This window comes from Dipodomys spectabilis, unplaced genomic scaffold, assembly GCF_019054845.1.
Source record: "Dipodomys spectabilis isolate Male_0828 unplaced genomic scaffold, ASM1905484v1 ptg000213l, whole genome shotgun sequence".
Taxonomy (NCBI): Eukaryota; Metazoa; Chordata; class Mammalia; order Rodentia; family Heteromyidae; genus Dipodomys; species Dipodomys spectabilis.
In genome coordinates this window covers 1,618,752-1,640,245 of record NW_024870890.1, presented here as the reverse complement: position 1 = coordinate 1,640,245, position 21,494 = coordinate 1,618,752, and positions in this window count along the sequence as shown.

Here is a 21,494-nt window from a genome sequence, read left to right as displayed (position 1 = left end):
CTTCATTGTATAGGCATAAAAGAACACCAGATTTTAAGTTTTTGAGGGAGAATCTATATTTAGGACCGTTAAAGAGTTTATGTTGAGTTATAGCTTACCATTGAGGGACTGAGTGCTCATGGGAAAAACTGTCTCAACACTTCAGTAAATAACTCACTGAAATAATGCAAAGGACAGCCCATTTAATAAGACATCACATTTCTTAGCCAATGTTGTTACAAAATTACAGGCATGAATCAAGTGAAATTAATTTACTTGCCAATATATCTTGCCATAATGATAAGTAGTAGGATGATATGACAAATGTTGTTAATAACTAAACAATCTTAGGTGATAAAATTTCTATCAAAAAGTGTATAAATTGTTTCAGCTGTATTTGTTCTCTGGAAGATTGATTAGCATTATCCTGCATTTATGAGTGGCATAATTTTCTCAGATTTCCCTTTTAAAACTCATTTGGAACATAGAGTATAATTTATGCTTTATGGATTATGGCTGCATTTTTCTCGAAACCAATTATCTAGAGAATCATCAAAAGGAAACTGTTCCTAGAGAGGTCAAAAGAGATATTGGTTGTATCTAGTGACTCCGATTTAAAGAAGAGAATGCCGCTCATAGACACCTTCCTCATTTAGAGATAAAATAGCCTTAATGCCCACCGTGCACGGAGGCTCTTCCTAGAGCTGCCCTCATGCCCGGCCGTGGGCTCACTCCACGTCCGGCCCACGGGAGCCGCCAGCCCTGCACGCTCCTCTGTACCCCACGACCAACTCACACCCCCCCCCCCACGAGTAGCCAGGCTGCTGCTTATCTTCAAAATCAGCGTATTCACTTCTGAGTCCTCTGAGTCTAGAAGGACTTGGCTCACAGTCATATTTAAAATACCTTATTGTATGGATGGACAAACTCATCCTCATCTCTAACAGTCAATGCATCTGCTTTTAATGAAGATTTTAGTGAAAATAATGGCGTGGAGTAAAAGTAAGAGTGATGTGGTGTGGCCTCCTTGGTCATGAATGTGGCGTAGAGGAAGACCCGCCGGAGGGAAGGGGCGCTTCGGTGACTTCCTGACCACACACGAATGGCTTTGGAGACGGCCGAGGCCAGTGCTGGCCTTGCCCATGAGCATGGGGGCTTCCCAAGGCGATCCACTTCAGAAGTACTCACTTCCCATTTATGTTCAGACGGCAGAGTCCTCTCATGTCCAATTGGCTAGGCAAAAATATTACAGTTTGTCATTAACATTGAGTTTCCCATTTGGGAGAAAAAATGAGTTTTTTAAGCATATAAATGTCTTCAGAAAGACTTGGCATACTCAGGCTCCAGAAGGAGCACACGGAGCACCGATTCCGCGCCCAGCTCTTAAGCTGTCACCTTGGAGTCACTATTCAGCAAGTCCGTTGATGGCAACGCCTCCTTCTCCTCGTCCCCCTCTCCTCCCGTCCCTCACTTGGTGGGGTACACACTGGTTTTGCGACTGCATTGCCCGCTCCCCGAGTCGCCCACCTCTCCTCCCTGACTCGGTGTCCGGAGGTCGTATTTGGACGTATTCATCTGAAGAGCAGGCAGAATCTGTGGCTGGCTTCCGGCTGAAGGGGACAGGGTCAAACTCGCATGAGAAATTTATTTTCTACGCCAGCCAATTTTTGTGCGGTGATTAAAGTTGGGCACTAATCATTTTGAGTTAATAAAAAGTATGACAATCACCGAGAGCCGCTGAACGTGCATTGGATGGTGTGGTAGCTCACAACGGAGCCCGCCTGTGGCTGGGCAGCAGGGGAGAGAGCCATGTGACCCGTGAGAGAGACCTGTGCCCCGCTGGGAACCAACCACAAACACCTACAGGTGCTCCCGCTGCGTCCTGGGAGAGGCAAAGGCTGGGTTAACCATTTCCAAAAGACAGAGCCTGAGGGATGTGCAGGTCCGGCCCACGCTCGGTGGAGAACCAGCACAGGGTAAGGACCGTCATCGCTTCAAAGCCTGGGTGTGCTTGGGAGCCAACTCTTCCTCACCGGACGGCACACAGGAGAATGCTCAGTAGCCAGAGCTGACTGCAGGCAAGCGGGCCCGGGGAAGGCCGGGCACAGCCCCCCCCCCCTCCCCCCCCCCCCGACTGGCCTGAGGAGCTCACCTCCCAGGGCTAGCATGGAGGCTTGTGATGCAGCAAACCAACCGTCCCTGTTTAGTTTCTGCCTCTGTACGTCTACACCCGTCTTCTTCCGGATCCTTGTCGCATTTACTAACAGAGCGGATGCAATATGTCCCGTTACAATTATATTCTGCTAAAGTAATTCTTTATGACCTGAACAACACTTCCCCTGTGAATCATTCCATATTTAACTTTGGTTAAATGTAGCTGCTGATATCCTCTGACTCTGTCTGTCCTTGTCAATACAGATCATATTATACTGAAATCTGACTTTGGACCTTCTTCAAGAACACATCTTCTTGACCAGGCTCACATCTGTAATCTTAGCTGCTCAGAAGCCTGAGCTCTGAGGATCAAGTTTCAAAGCCAGGCCAGGGAGAAAAGTCTGTGAGATGCTCATCCCCAATTAATCACCGGAAAGCCCAGAAGTGGAGCTGTGTCTCAAGTAGTAGAGCATTAGGCAAGAAGAGAGGCTCAGAGACAATGTACAGGCTCGGAGTTCAGCCCCAGGACAGGGGCGCGCACGCACACACACACACACACACACACACACACACACACACACACACACAGAAATAGGTCTTCTTGAGAGGAGACGAAGCCAGCACTCAGCATGTGAAAATGAACACACAGAAATGACTATATATTGTCATAGGCAGTTGGCTGTCACTTGATATTTTATGGCTGATTAAAAGGAAATAGAATTCTATTGCAAAGGAACAGAGCTCAGACGCTGGGAAAATAGAAAAACTCAAGGAAAAGAGACAAAAGATTCATCTTAAAAGAATGATGTCTTTTTTAACAAAAGGATAGTTGATATGTCAATGTGAATTTGAAGATGTGCTTTGAATCCAATGAGAATAATTTGGAAGTTTTGTTGTTTCTTTGTTGGTCGTGGGGCCTGAACTCTGGGCCTGGGCGCTGTCCCTCAGCTCTTCAGCTCAAGGCCCGCGCTCTACCACGGAGCCACCCTCCCAGCCCCTATCTTGGAAGTTTTACAATTGCGCTGCGAGTAAGACTAGATGAATGATAATGGGGTAATGATAGAGGGTGAAGCACCTGTCTGTCTGGCACTGCAGAAGGGTGGTGGCCGCTAGTGGCTGATCTGTGGCAAGTAAAAGCTTCAAAGTTCACTCACTGGGGGGTTAAAAGGGAGGAATGTCCACGGAGAGCCAGAATGAAAAGCCTGATGCACCAACGCTGGGGGAGAAGGTCCAGCTGGATGTGCGCATATCCCTTAGGCCACATAGAGAGGGCAAGGTGTTCAGAGACGGCAGTGAGCCCAGCAGGCCGCTCCGTCCGGCATCGTAATGCGTTTTCCCTAGCTTGTGGTCCAGCCAGCCGTGAGCCTGCCGTGAGCCATCTGAGAGCCATGGTGTGGGAGGCGTCCAGCGCTGCGGTCGGCCTGTCACTCAAGGGTTACAGCCTATTAACAGGAGGCAAAGCAGCTCCCCGCGCCACAGAGACAATCCGAGGGTCTGACATGCAGAAGAGCTATATCAACCCATGTAGTTTCCAGAGTGATTATGTTCACCCGCAGTAATACAATTGAAACAGGAAAGCTGAGTTTCTTCATCAGAGTGGATTCTGGAATATTTTAGTCCATTTATCCTTGGCCACATGCCCATCACCTGGCACGCCAGGCCGCACCCCGTCTGAGGCCTGGGGAAGCTGAGACCCCCCTCCCCCCTCCCCCGTCCTCAGAAAAGTGACCTGTGACCGTGACCACACTGCTAGCATTCTTCCCGAAAGTCTAGTAGTTTGGAAACATCTGGAAAGTCTATGGCCAAGTAGCCACTAGCCTGATACCTGGGAGTCCAGACAGACTGTCGGGAACATGAAGGCCTGAACATTGCAGAGTCCTTAGACTTCAGGCCATTGCTAATATTTTGCTTGCTTATTTAGCAAAACTTCTTGAATTTTGCAAAAAAGCCGCAGACTGCTGAAACGCTGTCTCGTCTTCGTTCACATGGAGCGTTCTGTGTTATCCCTTTCAATATAAATCTATCTCTGAGAGCGCGGCTAGGGGAGACCGAACTTCATGAATATGGTTTCACTTCCACGTGAAGCCAGATGGCTGTCAGTTAGCTCCCTGCTAAGTGCAGGTGCTTTAGCACACCTTCCAGAACTTAACATTCAATCTACGTGTGGATATATAAAATATACCACGCTAAAAGACAGAGACCGAGCGGGGAGAGCGCTGACGTGCAGCTAGGCACCTTCCTCACGGAGCTTTTCCTACGTACTTGTGGCGTGAACCCGCAGACTGCGCCGCGGTGAAACCTTCAGAAACCACGCTGGGCCCGGCTTTCCCCTGGATGATCTAGAACGATCTAGAACACATGATTTAGAATTGTGAAATGGAAAAACTTAAGTATTTCGAGGACTGATTTGGTTCATGGAATCATGAACATTGTAATATCTAACCAGCCTGTAACTCTGGATGTTGAATTTGTGTGGAAAGGGACTGCTGAGTTGACTGAGCACCCTCGGAGCAGAGCGAGCTGGTGCGCCCTCGCGCGTCAGGCCGAGAGCTCCACCGCGCATGAGCACCCTCGGAGCAGAGCGAGCTGGTGCGCCCTCACGCGTCAGGCCGAGAGCTCCACCGCGCATGAGCACCCTCCGAGCAGAGCGAGCTGGTGTGCGCCCTCGCGCGTCAGGCCGAGAGCTCCACCGCGCATGAGCACCCTCGGAGCAGAGCGAGCTGGTGCGCCCTCGCGCGTCAGGCCGAGAGCTCCACCGCGCATGAGCACCCTCGGAGCAGAGCGAGCTGGTGCGCCCTCACGCGTCAGGCCGAGAGCTCCACCGCGCATGAGCACCCTCGGAGCAGAGCGAGCTGGTGCGCCCTCGCGCGTCAGGCCGAGAGCTCCACCGCGCATGAGCACCCTCGGAGCAGAGCGAGCTGGTGCGCCCTCACGCGTCAGGCCGAGAGCTCCACCGCGCATGAGCACCCTCGGAGCAGAGCGAGCTGGTGCGCCCTCGCGCGTCAGGCCGAGAGCTCCACCGCGCATGAGCACCCTCGGAGCAGAGCGAGCTGGTGCGCCCTCGCGTCAGGCCGAGAGCTCCACCGCGCATGAGCACCCTCGGAGCAGAGCGAGCTGGTGCGCGCCCTCGCGCGTCAGGCCGAGAGCTCCACCGCGCATGAGCACCCTCGGAGCAGAGCGAGCTGGTGCGCGCCCTCGCGCGTCAGGCCGAGAGCTCCACCGCGCATGAGCACCCTCGGAGCAGAGCGAGCTGGTGCGCCCTCGCGCGTCAGGCCGAGAGCTCCACCGCGCATGAGCACCCTCGGAGCAGAGCGAGCTGGTGCGCGCCCTCGCGTCAGGCCGAGAGCTCCACCGCGCATGAGCACCCTCGGAGCAGAGCGAGCTGGTGCGCGCCCTCGCGCGTCAGGCCGAGAGCTCCACCGCGCATGAGCACCCTCGGAGCAGAGCGAGCTGGTGCGCCCTCGCGCGTCAGGCCGAGAGCTCCACCGCGCATGAGCACCCTCGGAGCAGAGCGAGCTGGTGCGCCCTCACGCGTCAGGCCGAGAGCTCCACCGCGCATGAGCACCCTCCGAGCAGAGCGAGCTGGTGTGCGCCCTCGCGCGTCAGGCCGAGAGCTCCACCGCGCATGAGCACCCTCGGAGCAGAGCGAGCTGGTGCGCCCTCGCGCGTCAGGCCGAGAGCTCCACCGCGCATGAGCACCCTCGGAGCAGAGCGAGCTGGTGCGCCCTCACGCGTCAGGCCGAGAGCTCCACCGCGCATGAGCACCCTCGGAGCAGAGCGAGCTGGTGCGCCCTCGCGCGTCAGGCCGAGAGCTCCACCGCGCATGAGCACCCTCGGAGCAGAGCGAGCTGGTGCGCCCTCACGCGTCAGGCCGAGAGCTCCACCGCGCATGAGCACCCTCGGAGCAGAGCGAGCTGGTGCGCCCTCGCGCGTCAGGCCGAGAGCTCCACCGCGCATGAGCACCCTCGGAGCAGAGCGAGCTGGTGCGCCCTCGCGTCAGGCCGAGAGCTCCACCGCGCATGAGCACCCTCGGAGCAGAGCGAGCTGGTGCGCGCCCTCGCGCGTCAGGCCGAGAGCTCCACCGCGCATGAGCACCCTCGGAGCAGAGCGAGCTGGTGCGCGCCCTCGCGCGTCAGGCCGAGAGCTCCACCGCGCATGAGCACCCTCGGAGCAGAGCGAGCTGGTGCGCCCTCGCGCGTCAGGCCGAGAGCTCCACCGCGCATGAGCACCCTCGGAGCAGAGCGAGCTGGTGCGCGCCCTCGCGTCAGGCCGAGAGCTCCACCGCGCATGAGCACCCTCGGAGCAGAGCGAGCTGGTGCGCGCCCTCGCGCGTCAGGCCGAGAGCTCCACCGCGCATGAGCACCCTCGGAGCAGAGCGAGCTGGTGCGCCCTCGCGCGTCAGGCCGAGAGCTCCACCGCGCATGAGCACCCTCGGAGCAGAGCGAGCTGGTGCGCCCTCACACGTCAGGCCGAGAGCTCCACCGCGCATGCTCACTGCAGCGCCTCTTACCCGCCAGTCGGAAATGGGATCCGCACTAGCACAGGCGTACTGCACACAGTCCCTTCCAGACCGCGGAGGCTCACACCTTGCAACCGCGGAAGAGCCAAGCCGCTAACGACACTGTCTTCCTCTGTTCCTGCCTCTCAGCTCCCTCCCTCCTCCCTCCCTCCCTCCTCCCTCTCCCTCCTCCCTCCTTCCCTCCTGCTCTCCTTCCCCCTCCCTCCTCCCTCCTTCTCTCTCTTCCTCCTTCCCTCCTCCCTCCTCCCTCCTCCCTCCTCCCTCCTCCCTCTCCCTCCTCCCTCCTTCCCTCCTGCTCTCCTTCCCCCTCCCTCCTCCTCCCTCTCTCTCCTCCCTCCTTCTCTCTCTTCCTCCTTCCCTCCTCCCTCCTCCCTCCTCCCTCCTTCCCTCCCTCCTCCCTCCTCCCTCCCTCCCTCCTTCCCTCCTCCCTCCTTCCCTCCCTCCTCCCTCCTCCCTCCCTCCCTCCCTCCTTCCCTCCTCCCTCCTTCCCTCCCTCCCTCCCTCCTCCCTCTCTCTCCTCCCTCCTTCTCTCTCTTCCTCCTTCCCTCCTTCCCTCCTCCCTCCTCCCTCTCTCCCTCTCCCTCCTCCCTCCTTCCCTCCCTCCTCCCTCCTCCCTCTCCCTCCTCCCTCCTTCCCTCCTTCCTTCCCTCTTCCCTCTCTCCTCTCCCCTTTCTTCCCTCCCTCCTTCCACCCTTCCCCCTCCCTCCTTCCTTCCATCCTCCCTTCCTCCTTCCCTCCTCCAGCCTCCCTCCTTCCTTCCCTCCCTCCTCCCTCCTCCTCCCTTCCTCCTTCCTCCCTCTTCCCTCCTTCTCTCCTCCCCCTCCCTCCTCCCTTCCTCCTCCCTCCCTCCTCCCCCCTCCCTCCTTCCCTCCCTCCTCGCCCCTCCCTCCCTCCTCCTTCCTCCCCTCTTCCCTCCTTCCCTCCTCCTCCCTCCCTCCTCCCTCCTTCTCTCCTCCCTCCCTCCTCCCCTCCTCCCTCCTTCTCTCCTCCCTCCCTCCTCCCCTCCTTCTCTCCTCCCTCCCTCCCTCCTCCCTTCCTCCCTCCTTCCCTCCCTCCTCCCCCCTCCCTCCCCCCATCTCTCCTTTGAGGTAAGTTCTCCTGTGCAGCCCAGGCTTCATTTGGCCTGTTGCTCACCCTGCCTCGGCCTCAGCCTTTCGAGCCCTGGGATGCGGTGTGCACATCCTGCACGGCTGTTATTTTTGCCTTGGTCCCATTCCATGGTGTAGATACTAAACGATCAGAGACTCTACTTAGGAGGCTGAGGCATGATGACGCTGTGTGACTAGTGGTCAGGTCTCACAAAAACATTGTTCTTGAACAATGTACAAAACGAGGCTCTGAGGGGTGTCGGGCCGTGCTCACTGCCCGCGCCCCTCCCCGACCAGCCAGTTGTCAGGGGACACAAGTAGCTGTTTACTGATAAAAGTTCCCGTCAAGCCACGCCCTCACGCCCAGGGCTCCGGAGGGAGACTCCGCTACCTGGACAATGGAGGTGCAAGGCCTCTCCCCAGGAGCAGCCACACTGCCCACGTGACCCTGAGCCAGGCTGGAGCTGGGGGCCGCCAAGGAAGGAGAGCCCTTCCCTCAGCCAGCAGCCAGACCTGACCAGAGACACCCACGGAGGAGCCGCAGCCATCAGCACGCTGAGCTGGTGGACGGCGGCGTGACGTCTGTCCCCGTGGAAACAGTGGTCAGTGTTGTCACACCAAGGTCTGTCGCCTGGGGGTGTCAGCCCGGAATGGGGGTGGGAGGTACGGGAAGCCCAGCCCTCGCTGTGGCCGTGAGCAGCAGCAGAGCAACACAGCCAGGAAAAGCTGCGTTTAAACCTGGTACCCTTTTAGGTCCGTGTTTCACCAAGTTTCATGTTGGTTTCAGTCCTGTGGAGGCCTTGATACAGAAGAGGGCCTGAGCGTCCGCACGAACCGCCCCGGCACTACGGTGTGGTGCGGGTTTGGGGAATTGCACACTGGCCCTGGAACGGCTGGGCTCCATCGTCCGCATGTCCTCTCTGTGAAATTGGTGAAACTTTCAGTCAAGCTCAACGTGGGTCCAGACGGTGAGAAGACCCAGCACAGCTCCAGATTGTGCAGGTGGCTCTGTCCTTGACACACAGCGGAATCCGTGAGGGTGCTGGGAGGGCTCGTAGCTTGCTCAGCGTCAACTCTGCGCTCCTTCACAGGGTGAGAAATAGGGAAAGAAGTTAACCGAGTGCTGATTCAGTACCAGCTGTAAATTTCATCGTGTTTATAACACACGGATAGCTATTAAAACTGGTGTTTTGTGAAAATTACATTTATGACTTCCTCACTAAGTCTCCACAGAGAAATCGCTTTGTGCCACTTGACGACACAGCTGACATTTTGAAAGGTAGTTGCAGCTCTCTATCATAAATAACATCCTGAGGTCACCGTGTGCTACTCAATTCAAAGCAGGGGGGCCGAACACAAAACCATTTTGCTTCAAGGACAAAATACGAGACATCTGACCGAGTGTCTTTGGGTACAGTGAGTCGGAAGGTCTTTGGGGAGAATTTGCCGGGACTTTGGCGATCAAGTCACCTGGCAGATCGTGAGCGGAGTCATGATTAGACCTGACACCCCGAGGGCTGTGCCTTTAAATCACCAGCGTGAACTCCATTGGTCTCGTCAGGTGAAGGGAAAATTTGATGGTGAGCACTTTGCAAATTTTCTCAGCGAAGCTTCTCCAAATGAATCTGTATTTTGTACTGAGCTGAGCTAATCGGCCATAAAAGCCAATCCTTAATAACAGGATATTTAAGGTCGGCTCCACACTTCCTGAAGAAGAAGCAGCTGTCCTTCTTAGCAAGCAGAGGAAGCATTTGAGACATCAGCTCTTCACAGAGACGCTGGGTAGATGGACTAAGTCATTTTTACTCTAACTAGGTCATTTATAGGAATGGGGAAGTCAGGGTCATCAATGTATGGGACAAATCACCCTTAAAATCTGTACTTGAGTTGATGTTAACACCTGAGCACCAATGCAGAGGCAAGGGGTTAAGTTTGGGCTCAGAATACAAGTGAAATAATCTAATATGATGGGAATCTATATTTTAAATAGAAGCATGTGCATGAAATACAATTGCCAATATTGTCAGATTCTAGGGAATTTCAAAACTCAGGTACAATTAAGTACTTATTAGGGAATATCATACCTGAGGTTCTAGTCCATCCAATGCATGAGAGTAGTTATGAGGGTACAGTCTTCTCTGTGGTGATAACTATTTCCTCTGAGCTCACAGTTATTTTAACAGTTTCTCCTGCCTGCTCTGTGCTTCTGCTTCTGCACCACAGAGGCCCAGGTTTGGTACGCGGCAGGCTCCGCAGGACCCCCGGCGCCGTGGGGCACTGAGAACCTCGTTAGCTGCTGCATTCTGCCTGAGCAAGAGAAAACAGACCCTTTCCTTATGTTTTAGAGCTGTCTGCGGTCGCAGCACTGCCTGAGGTTTCCGGTCCTGGAACCTGATCCACGCAAGAATACACACATTGTAGACGTTAGCATCAACTACCACAGAGACGACAAGCAGCCGTGAACCATGGAAACATTCCTCCAACACAACTATGCTCAACTATGTAATAATAGTACAGGCACACTCATGCAACAAAGATGCTCGAAATGTTGGTTGCTGATCAGAAAAGAGTGGAAGTAGTCACGTTGAAATCTAGTTGTTTTTCGCGTCTTTCAAAACTCATACAAGAAAACAAAAAGTAATCCCAGGCTTACTGGTTACCATGGGATGTTTGGGTGCGTTTAGACTTGGAATAATGTTCAAGGAAGGGTAGATGGGCGTCTTCTGGGAGACTTAGTATTTGTCCTAAGCGACAGCATCTGAAACCATCTCTGTGGATCTGGTCCAGGCGCCTCCTGCGCACCAGCCCCTCCTTTCCCTCACTGCTGTGGGAGGGGCCGGCACTTCCGCCCGCCCCCAGCCCCCCCAGCCCCTCTCCAGTGAGCTGCTCCTGCTGCTGCACCCAGCAAGCAGCCTGGCTCCACGGCCCCACTCCCGGCAGCAGCCCAGAGCTCCTGTGGTACGTGCAACCCCGCCCTGCGGCAGGCAGACCGGTCTTTCCAGACCTTTTTAATTGCTTCTTTTCCCGTTTATTAGATTCTGATAAAACTTAAAAGTGTTTCTAAATATTCTTGCAGATTTTGATTATTTTAGGACGCTGCTAAAGGTTACAGAAGGATCACCAGGACTGTTGTATGTCTAGCGGGCTATAATAGTGAAGATCTGTATTTCTGTGATTTAAATGAGCTCCAGGAACGTTTACATGACATCTAATATATACAAACCACTTTCCAAAGCAGAATCTGTAGCAAGAGTCCTATCTTCAAGGATCTTTCCAAAATCTGTGAATCCAAAGAAAACAAAGTTCTGGTAGTTCTGCTGTACACGACACATTTGCTGGGTATTGAGTCCAACAAAGGGTTTAGGATTCAAAATCCTTGTCTTCACACCGATGAAATTATGGAGACTATTTCAGTAATTAAAGGATGATCAAGTAATAGTTAAAGAAACTGAATGTCTCTTAATAATTTATTGTTGAGCTGTAAAAACACAATATGAAAGATTTCACACCATGAATGGTTCTGTGTAAGCAATTAAAAGTACTAACTTGCACAAAATATGAATCAATTCTAGCCATTGAAATGAAGCTTAGTGCTTTAATAATGCTAATTCAGACCTTGAATCCGTGGGGACATTTTTCATCTCTAGAGTATGATGATAGTATGGATTTTGACTTCAAAATATACAAATTAACTATCAGAACTTTGCTCTGGCATATTTCCACTAGAGGGTACCACCCACTTTTAATATAAAAATTAAAGCCCTTTCTAACTTACAAATGTTTGTTTCTGTGAGGATCCGCGGCAGTGAGGACCAAGGGGAGAACAACCTTTAGGGGTGGCCTGCTGCTGCGTGTGTCAGAGGCGCGTGAGAAGTGTGCACAGGCCTGCTGCTGCGTGTGTCAGAGGCGCGTGAGAAGTGTGCACAGACCTGCTGCTGCGTGTGTCAGAGGCGCGTGAGAAGTGTGCACAGACCTGCTGCTGCGTGTGTCACAGGCGCGTGAGAAGTGTGCACAGACCTGCTGCTGGTGAGTCACAGGCGCGTGAGAAGTGTGCACAGGCCTGCTGCTGCGTGTGTCAGAGGCGCGTGGGAAGTGTGCACAGGCCGGCTGCTGCGTGGGTCAGAGGCGCGTGAGAAGTGTGCACAGGCCTGCTGCTGCGTGTGTCAGAGGCGCGTGGGAAGTGTGCACAGGCCTGCTGCTGCGTGGGTCAGAGGCGCGTGAGAAGTGTGCACAGGCCTGCTGCTGCGTGTGTCAGAGGCGCGTGGGAAGTGTGCACAGGCCGGCTGCTGCGTGGGTCAGAGGCGCGTGAGAAGTGTGCACAGGCCTGCTGCTGCATGTGTCAGAGGCGCATGAGAAGTGTGCACAGACCTGCTGCTGCGTGTGTCACAGGCGCGTGAGAAGTGTGCACAGACCTGCTGCTGGTGGGTCAGAGGCGCGTGAGAAGTGTGCACAGGCCTGCTGCTGCGTGTGTCAGAGGTGCGTGAGAAGTGTGCACAGGCCTGCTGCTGCGTGTGTCAGAGGCACGTGAGAAGTGTGCACAGGCCTGCTGCTGCGTGTGTCAGAGGCGCGTGAGAAGTGTGCACAGGCCTGCTGCTGCGTGTGTCAGAGGCGCGTGAGAAGTGTGCACAGGCCTGCTGCTGCGTGGGTCAGAGGCGCGTGAGAAGTGTGCACAGGCCTGCTGCTGCGTGTGTCAGAGGCGTGTGAGAAGTGTGCACAGGCCTGCTGCTGCGTGTGTCAGAGGCGCGTGAGAAGTGTGCACAGACCTGCTGCTGGTGGGTCAGAGGCGCGTGAGAAGTGTGCACAGGCCTGCTGCTGCGTGTGTCAGAGGCGCGTGAGAAGTGTGCACAGGCCTGCTGCGTGTGTCAGAGGCGCATGAGAAGTGTGCACACGCTGGCACTTGAAGGACTGTGGGGCAGCGGGATGCCGCTCTGAACAGGTGTGGAGCAGAAGCTCCTCACGGTTGCTACCAGTATGTCTCCATACAAAAGAGCAGCCAACAAAACGTGTTTTCCTTATACTAGCAATTTACCTTTGGTGTGGGCATTTATTGGAAGTTACCGGCCCCTTAACTATCTGCCATCGTAGAAGTTATTGCAGTTTTTACTTTTCCCTCATACTTTGTTTCTGAGTTTATATTTCACATTTTGCGTGAGTGCTCAAACAAGACCTGGGGTTGTTTTATTCGCTCCCCAGCGGTCTCTCTTGTAACTGCTGCTGCTCAGATGACACTGACCACACCGCATTCTAATCTCAATGTGCATTTTGTGCTAAAGAAATTTAAATTGAACCCTTCTTCACTAGTGTTTCCATGGAAGACAAACCTACTACACGTGCAATCAAACTGCAGAGTCCAATTTCTCTGCTGAATAGAATCACTCATAGATTAACTATTGGAAGTATTTAAAATATGATTCCATGCTGGTGTTGGCTTTTTAGTTTTTGTTGGTTCCATCTGGACTCAGGGCCTGGGCACTGTCCCTGGACTTTTTCACTCAAGGCTAGTGCTCTACCACTTTGAGCCACAGTGCCACTTCCATTTTTTCTGGTGGTTAATTGGAGAGTCTCATGGACTTTCCTTCCTGGCTTCCAACAGAGATCCTCAGATCTCAGCCTCCTGAGTAGCTAGGGGTACAAGTGTGAGGCTCCCGGCTGGTGTTAACCTGTTGATACTATTTCTATAATATATGGTAAAAATTTAATCAACAGAAGTGTTTCTGTAATGGAAGATATATTGTTTGGCTTTTCCTGTCTCTACTTCCTCTCTCCCAGTTTTCGCTCCTTTCCCTGTCTTCTTCCTTTCATGCTCACCCTTCTTTTCCTTCATCCCTCCCTCCTTTCCTTCACTCTTTTCTTTGCATATGTATTCATACCTCATTTTACTATTTTATTATTGATGTTTCTGTTTATTCTTGGGTTTTTCTATACGTTTGGTTTGGCCTATAACATCTTTACCAAAAGCTCCTGGTCATCTTGAAGATCACTGACAGGCATGCTAGATATGAGTGGGCTTTGTTACCAAAGGGACAAGAAAACAGTAAACAAAGCCGGTGGCCATGGCGGCCCCCGAGGCACACACTCCAGGACACCTGGAACCTAGGCTGTGGATGCATTGTGCTGAGGAGATAAAACTGCGCAACGCAGGGCACTTAGCACAGAAGAGTGATGGAAAACAGTAAACAGGCAAGAAACAACAGCAAATCTGAAACTGAAGGCAGTAAAACCGACTACCATATGTTTTAAAACTTAAGGCATACTAGATTGTAAGAAGTGCATTTTTAAAGGAAAAACGCTCCAGTTAAACTATGAAATGCATTTCTGTAGCACTGGAAATTTTTACATTTATTTAAAGAGGTCTTTAAAGCGTAACACAAACTTCATTCTATTCACTTGTGTATACTTAAAATGGAAAATACCCAACTAAGTTGTTTAAAGTAATATTTAATTCCCAACACTTAGCAAAAACGATTTCTCAGCTCACAGACAAAGTTTATCTTCTTTCATGCCATATGGTCTGTTCTGCCATCAAGTGATTGGGGACTTGCCTTCTTCAAACACTCCACCAATGAGTAAGACATGGTGGTCTGTCCTTCTGCCCAGCCTCTGAACTGAGGAGAGCGGTCCACCGTCGGTTCTAGCAGCATTTACACGCCTCCAAACCGCCGCTCATCTCTGCATCCCTGTCACTCGGTGTTCTACAAGTCAGCAGAGTACCTTGGTATCATTTCTGGGCGTATTTCACAAGTTGGTGTTTCAGGCAGGATTGCATACTAGCATCTCAAAGAAAAGATTATGGTTAGGTAATGACAGATGAGATGACCATTTGTCGATGGTGAGGCTGAAGTGTCCCGGTGTCCCATGACCTCTGGAGTCCCTCTGTCCCCTGGCAGGATGTGGAAGAGTCAAAGTCCAGAGCCTTCCAAGGCTGAATTCACAGCCGGGACCCAGCTCCAGAGCTGCGTGTCACCATCTTATTGCTCACGTGCGCCTGGCGTAGGTGAAGCATGCGCTACCCACAGTGCCGTGGGCCGGAGTCTCTCAGGCCGCAGATTTATCCTCCAGATTTGGTACTACAGTGTTTTCACACCCATCAGGAGGTACCGGGGCTGAGAACCTGGGTAAGCACTGCACGGATTGGGTTTCATGGAAGTCTCCGACATGCCACAAGTAGGTGACGTAGTACCAAACCTACATTATGCCATTCTTTCCTCTAACATGCTTACTGTACATATAAAAAACACACGATGGTGATATTTCCACTCACATTCCTCTCTTTACCCTTCTCCTAACAAGTTACTTTTTTGTTCGTTTAGTGAGACAAGTCTTACAGTAGCCCTGAGGTCACCTGGTGGTCTGCTAACCTCACAGTCCATCCCCGGAGCGCAGGCCGGCAGCTGCCCTCCGGCTAGCTTCAGCTTCCCTAGGATGAAGATTAGCCTTCCTTAAAGCAAGACTGAATTTTTGAGCCAAGTTGGAAAAAACATGTCCCTTGCCTGAAATGTGGCAGGGTCTCCTGGAGGCTGCTGCCGCTCCGCCCTTTACCCACATGCTCCTTGGCTTTCTGAGGTGGAAATGCTTTGGTTTTTCAGTTCCAAATTGAAAAGCCAAAAATCCAAACCATTGAATGTATTTAGGGCAAACCGGGACACAAGAAGTCATAGAACAACGAGGTTTGAGTATTAGAAACGGTCAGGCGAGGGACATGGATGCACCTCAGAAGACGAGGGGGAGGTGGGGGGGGAGGGGGGAGGGAGGTGGGGAGGGAGGCGGGGGGGAGGCGGGGGGGAGGTGGGGGGGAGGTGGGGGGGAGGTGGGGGGAAGTGGGAGGGGGGGCGGGGGGAGGGAGGTGGGGGGGGTGGGGGGGTGGGGGGGAACTGGGGGGGAGGTGGGGGGGGAAGTGGGAGGGGGGGCGGGGGGGAGGCGGGGGGGAAGTCGGGGGGGAGGCGGAGGGGGGGAGGTGGGGGGGGTGAGGGGGGTGGAGGGGAAGGTGGGGGGGGGTGGGGGGAGGTGGGGGGGTGGAGGGGAAGGTGGGGGGGGTGGGGGGGTGGGGGGGGAGGTGGGGGGAGGTGGGGGGGGAGGTGGGAGGGAGGCGGGGGGGAACTGGGGGGGAGGTGGGGGGGGGTGGGGGGGGAGGCGGGGGGGAGGTGGGGGGGTGGGGGGAGGTGGGGGGAAGTGGGAGGGGGGGCGGGGGGAGGGAGGTGGGGGGGGTGGGGGGGTGGGGGGGAACTGGGGGGGAGGTGGGGGGGAAGTGGGAGGGGGGGCGGGGGGGAGGCGGGGGGGAAGTCGGGGGGGAGGCGGAGGGGGGGAGGTGGGGGGGGGTGAGGGGGGTGGAGGGGAAGGTGGGGGGGGGTGGGGGGAGGTGGGGGGGTGGAGGGGAAGGTGGGGGGGAGGTGGGGGGGAGGTGGGGGGGAGGTGGGAGGGAGGCGGGGGGGAACTGGGGGGGAGGTGGGGGGGTGGGGGGGAGGCGGGGGGAGGTGGGGGGGGTGGGGGGGGAGGCGGGGGGAGGTGGGGGGGGTGGGGGGGAGGCGGGGGGGAAGTGGGAGGGGAGGCGTGGGGGGGTGGGGTGGGAGGTGGGGGAGGTGGGGGGAGGTGGGGGGAACTGGGGGGGGGAGGCGGGGGGGAGGTGGGGGGAGGTGGGGGGAGGTGGGGGGGAAGTCGGGCGGGAGGTGGGGGGGAGGTGGGGGGAGGTGGGAGGGAGGTGTGGGGGGAGGCGGGGGGGGAGGTGGGAGGGGAGGCGGGGGGGGGGTGGGGGGGAGGTGGGGGGGTGGAGGGGAAGGTGGGGGGGTGGGGGGGAGGTGGGGGGGAAGTCAGGTGGGAGGTGGGGGGAGGTGGTGGGGGGAGGTGTGGGGGGAGGCGGGGGGGAAGTGGGAGGGGAGGCGTGGGGGGGGTGGGGTGGGAGGTGGGGGGAGGTGGGGGGAACTGGGGGGGGAGGCGGGGGGGGAGGTGGGGGGGAGGCGGGGGGGAGGTGGGGGGGAGGCGGGGGGGGAGGTGGGAGGGGAGGCGGGGGGGTGGGGTGGGAGGTGGGGGAGGTGGGGGGAGGTGGGGGGAACTGGGGGGGAGGCGGGGGGGAGGTGGGGGGGAGGTGGGGGGAGGTGGAAGGGAACTGGGGGGGAGGCGGGGGGGGAGGGGGCAGGGGGAGGGGGAGGCCACCGCGGGAGGGACCTGGGGCGGCTCTGTCACCAGACGCTGCTTCCGAGGCCTCTCGCGGGCCTCAGTGCTTCTATCCCACGTGGTTCTGTGGACCCTTGTGCGCAGGCTGGGTCTCACTCTTGGCGGTGGCAGCTGACCGGCGAGCGGTCAGCCCAGCGCCGGGGCCGAGAACCCTGCACCCCAGCGGTTTTTATGTTAAATGAATCTGCACATCTCCTGTTACATGAACTCTCAAGGGATGAGGAAGGAAGGGAAGAGTGACCTCGTTTGAAAGCGTCCCTGACGGGGCCCCAGGCAGCTCTGCCTTTGAGAATTACTAGCGAAATGCAGCCCGTTTTTAACATGTACAATCGGTGTAAAAGGGAGGAAATTGTAAAATTATTAACAGGTGCATTAAAGCATTAGTTGCATGAAAGTCTGAGCAAATCTACTGAGTCATGCAACTACAAAGAGGCCATTAGCAAGGTGAGCGGGCCGAGGTTTGTATTTCGTAATGGTGTACGCCGGGAGACATACAGAAACTCTACCCTTAGTAACGACTCAATCATAAGGTATTTCAGACAAACTAGGACCCAAAATGATCACATTCACACCCCTGACTTTTCAAGAAAAATAAAGTACGTTACAATCTCTCCTTTAAAAACCCAGAAAACAAGACACGTGTGGGAGCTGAGTGAATGCACACTGTGTCTGCAGAGCACGTGGAGCTGAGTGATCACACAGTGTGTCTGCAGAGCACGTGGAGCTGAGTGATCACACACTGTGTCTGCAGAGCACGTGGAGCTGAGTGATCACACAGTGTGTCTGCAGAGCACGTGGAGCTGAGTGATCACACACTGTGTCTGCAGAACACGTGGAGCTGAGTGATCACACACTGTGTCTGCAGAGCACGTGGAGCTGAGTGATCACACACTGTGTCTGCAGAACACGTGTTGCTGAGTGATCACACAGTGTGTCTGCAGAGCACGTGGAGCTGAGTGATCACACGGTGTGTCTGCAGAACACGTGGAGCTGAGTGATCACACACTGTGTCTGCAGAGCACGTGGAGCTGAGTGATCACACAGTGTGTCTGCAGAGCACGTGGAGCTGAGTGATCACACAGTGTGTCTGCAGAGCACGTGGAGCTGAGTGATCACACACTGTGTCTGCAGAACACGTGGAGCTGAGTGATCACACAGTGTGTCTGCAGAGCACGTGGAGCTGAGTGATCGCACACTGTGTCTGCAGAGCACGTGGAGCTGAGTGATCACACACTGTGTCTGCAGAGCACGTGGAGCTGAGTGATCGCACACTGTGTCTGCAGAACACGTGGAGCTGAGTGATCACACACTGTGTCTGCAGAACACATGGAGCTGAGTGATCACACAGTGTGTCTGCAGAACACGTGGAGCTGAGTGATCGCACAGTGTGTCTGCAGAGCACGTGGAGCTGAGTGATCGCACAGTGTGTCTGCAGAGCACGTGGAGCTGAGTGATCGCACACTGTGTCTGCAGAGCACGTGGAGCTGAGTGATCACACAGTGTGTCTGCAGAGCACGTGGAGCTGAGTGATCACACAGTGTGTCTGCAGAGCACGTGGAGCTGAGTGAACACACAGTGTGTCTGCAGAACACGTGGAGCTGAGTGATCACACAGTGTGTCTGCAGAGCACGTGGAGCTGAGTGATCACACACTGTGTCTGCAGAGCACGTGGAGCTGAGTGATCACACAGTGTGTCTGCAGAACACGTGGAGCTGAGTGATCGCACACTGTGTCTGCAGAACACGTGGAGCTGAGTGATCGCACACTGTGTCTGCAGAACACGTGGAGCTGAGTGATCGCACACTGTGTCTGCAGAGCACGTGGAGCTGAGTGATCGCACACTGTGTCTGCAGAGCACGTGGAGCTGAGTGAACACACACTGTGTCTGCAGAGCACGTGGAGCTGAGTGATCGCACAGTGTGTCTGCAGAGCACGTGGAGCTGAGTAATCGCACACTGTGTCTGCAGAGCACGTGGAGCTGAGTGATCACACAGTGTGTCTGCAGAACACGTGGAGCTGAGTGATCGCACACTGTGTCTGCAGAGCACGTGGAGCTGAGTGATCGCACACTGTGTCTGCAGAGCACGTGGAGCTGAGTGATCACACAGTGTGTCTGCAGAACACGTGGAGCTGAGTGATCGCACACTGTGTCTGCAGAGCACGTGGAGCTGAGTGAACGCACACTGTGTCTGCAGAACACGTGGAGCTGAGTGAATGCATCGTGTAGCAGACGCAGTGCTCACTGTCCTGGTCCTTGGTGGAGAGGTCAGGGAGGGAGCAGAAAGCCACCATGATCCTGCCCGTCTCCCTCCCCACAGCCACGTGTATACCGTGTTATCTGCAACATCTGCATTAGCGTGTTGAATCCTCACAGCCCAGAACAATGACTCCGTGCGGTGGGTATGCTGACGAAGCGGACGGCCATCCGGACAATGTTCCCAAGTGCAGTCTGTGGGGTCACGGTGCTAGGCACACAGTGTGAAATCTGCGGAACCCAAAAGGCATAGGACAGGGATTTCAAACACTCAAATAGCCAATCGCAGTGAGCGAGGCCCCTAAAGTTGTCTTCATGTCACTGAATGCATGCGTGCGTTCTCGGGGGGGTGAACGCGGATGGCCAGGTCAGGAGGTGAACGCGATGGCCAGGTCAGGAGGTGAACACGATGGCCAGGTCAGGTGAACGCGGATGGCCAGGTCAGGAGGTGAACGCGGACGGCCAGGTCAGGTGAACGCGATGGCCAGGTCAGGAGGTGAACGCGATGGCCAGGTCAGGTGAACGCGATGGCCAGGTCAGGTGAACGCGATGGCCAGGTCGGGAGGTGAACGCGATGGCCAGGTCAGGTGAACGCGATGGCCAGGTCAGGAGGTGAACGCGATGGCCAGGTCAGGTGAATGCGGATGGCCAGGTCAGGAGGTGAATGCGATGGCCAGGTTGGGAGGTGAACACGGACGGCCAGGTCAGGTGAATGCGATGGCCAGGTCAGGAGGTGAACGCGATGGCCAGGTCAGGAGGTGAATGAGGATGGCCAGGTCAGGTGAACGCGGATGGCCAGGTCAGGTGAACGTAGATGGCCAGGTCGGGAGGTGAACGCGATGGCCAGGTCAGGTGAACGCGATGGCCAGGTCGGGAGGTGAACGCGATGGCCAGGTCAGGTGAACGCGATGGCCAGGTCAGGAGGTGAACGCGATGGCCAGGTTGGGAGGTGAACGCGGATGGCCAGGTCAGGAGGTGAACGCGGATGGCCAGGTCAGGAGGTGAACGCGATGGCCAGGTTGGGAGGTGAACACGGATGGCCACGTCAGGTGAACGTAGATGGCCAGGTCAGGAGGTGAACGCGATGGCCAGGTCAGGTGAATGGGGATGGCCAGGTCGGGAGGTGAACGTGGATGGCCAGGTCAGGTGAACGCGGACGCCATCGATTTCATTCATCACAGCAGGTGCACTGCAAGGGGCTCTGAGGAGTCTCAGTCTCTTTCAAAGTTTAAGCTATATTGCCTTTTAGCTTCTACTTGAACTGCTTCCTGAGACAGTCCTGTGAAAGAATGGAAGATAAATACTCAATTCCCGATGAGAGGGACAGAGCCGTGGGGAGCCAGCTTGGTATCTCTGTACACAACAAGCCGTTCCTTGTGTGTGTCCACCTATGTCTTGTCTGTGTGTGTGAGTTGCCGTGCATGGCTGAGAAATAAAAGGTGACAGGAAAATTAAGGATAAATGACAAACGGATCACTTTCTAGTCATTCAAAACCACTGAAGACAATGCTACGTCTGAAAGAAAAAATCCTTTGTGAGTCCAGAATTTTCACTTTTATTAGTTCTTAAGAGGAGCATCACCATGCGAGCCGTGTGTCCCGGGTGTTTGCCCCCCGGCCCCGGCCCCGGCCCCGGCCCCGGCCCTCTGCTCGCCAGGTGTCCGACCCGCCGCTCCAGGCCCCGGCCCTCTGCTCACCAGGCGTCCGACCTGCCGCTCCAGGCCCCGGCCCCGGCCCCGGCCCCGGCCCTCTGCTCGCCAGGCGTCCGACCTGCCGCTCCAGGCCCCGGCCCCGGCCCCGGCCCCGGCCCTCCGCTCGCCAGGCACCCGACCCACCGCTCTCTCAGAGCCGAGGTCGTGCTGGTGTTTTATCCTCAAAGAAACAACTGCCCAATAAATAAGTAGGCTAAAGACTTAAAGAGAAACTTCTCTGAAGAGGAAAGAAGGATGGCCAATAGACACATGAAGAAATGCTCAACCTCCCTAGCCATAAAAGAAATGCAAATCAAAACAACATTCAGATACCACCTCACCCCAGTTAGAATGGCTGTAATCAAGAACTCTAATAACGACAGATGCTGGAGGGGATGTGGACAGAAGGGAACCTTACTGCATTGTTGGTGGGAGTGTAAACTTGTTCAACCACTTTGGAAAGTAGCATGCTTTAAAAATTCTAATTGACAAAATCACATGTGTTTGTATTTGTTATGAACAACATGTTTCGAAATAGGTAAATCACAAGAGTGGAGACTTCCACAGTCATAAAACATTATCACACACTCCAAGTAAGATTTTAAGTAAAAACCTACTTAAAAATCAATTACATAAGAAACT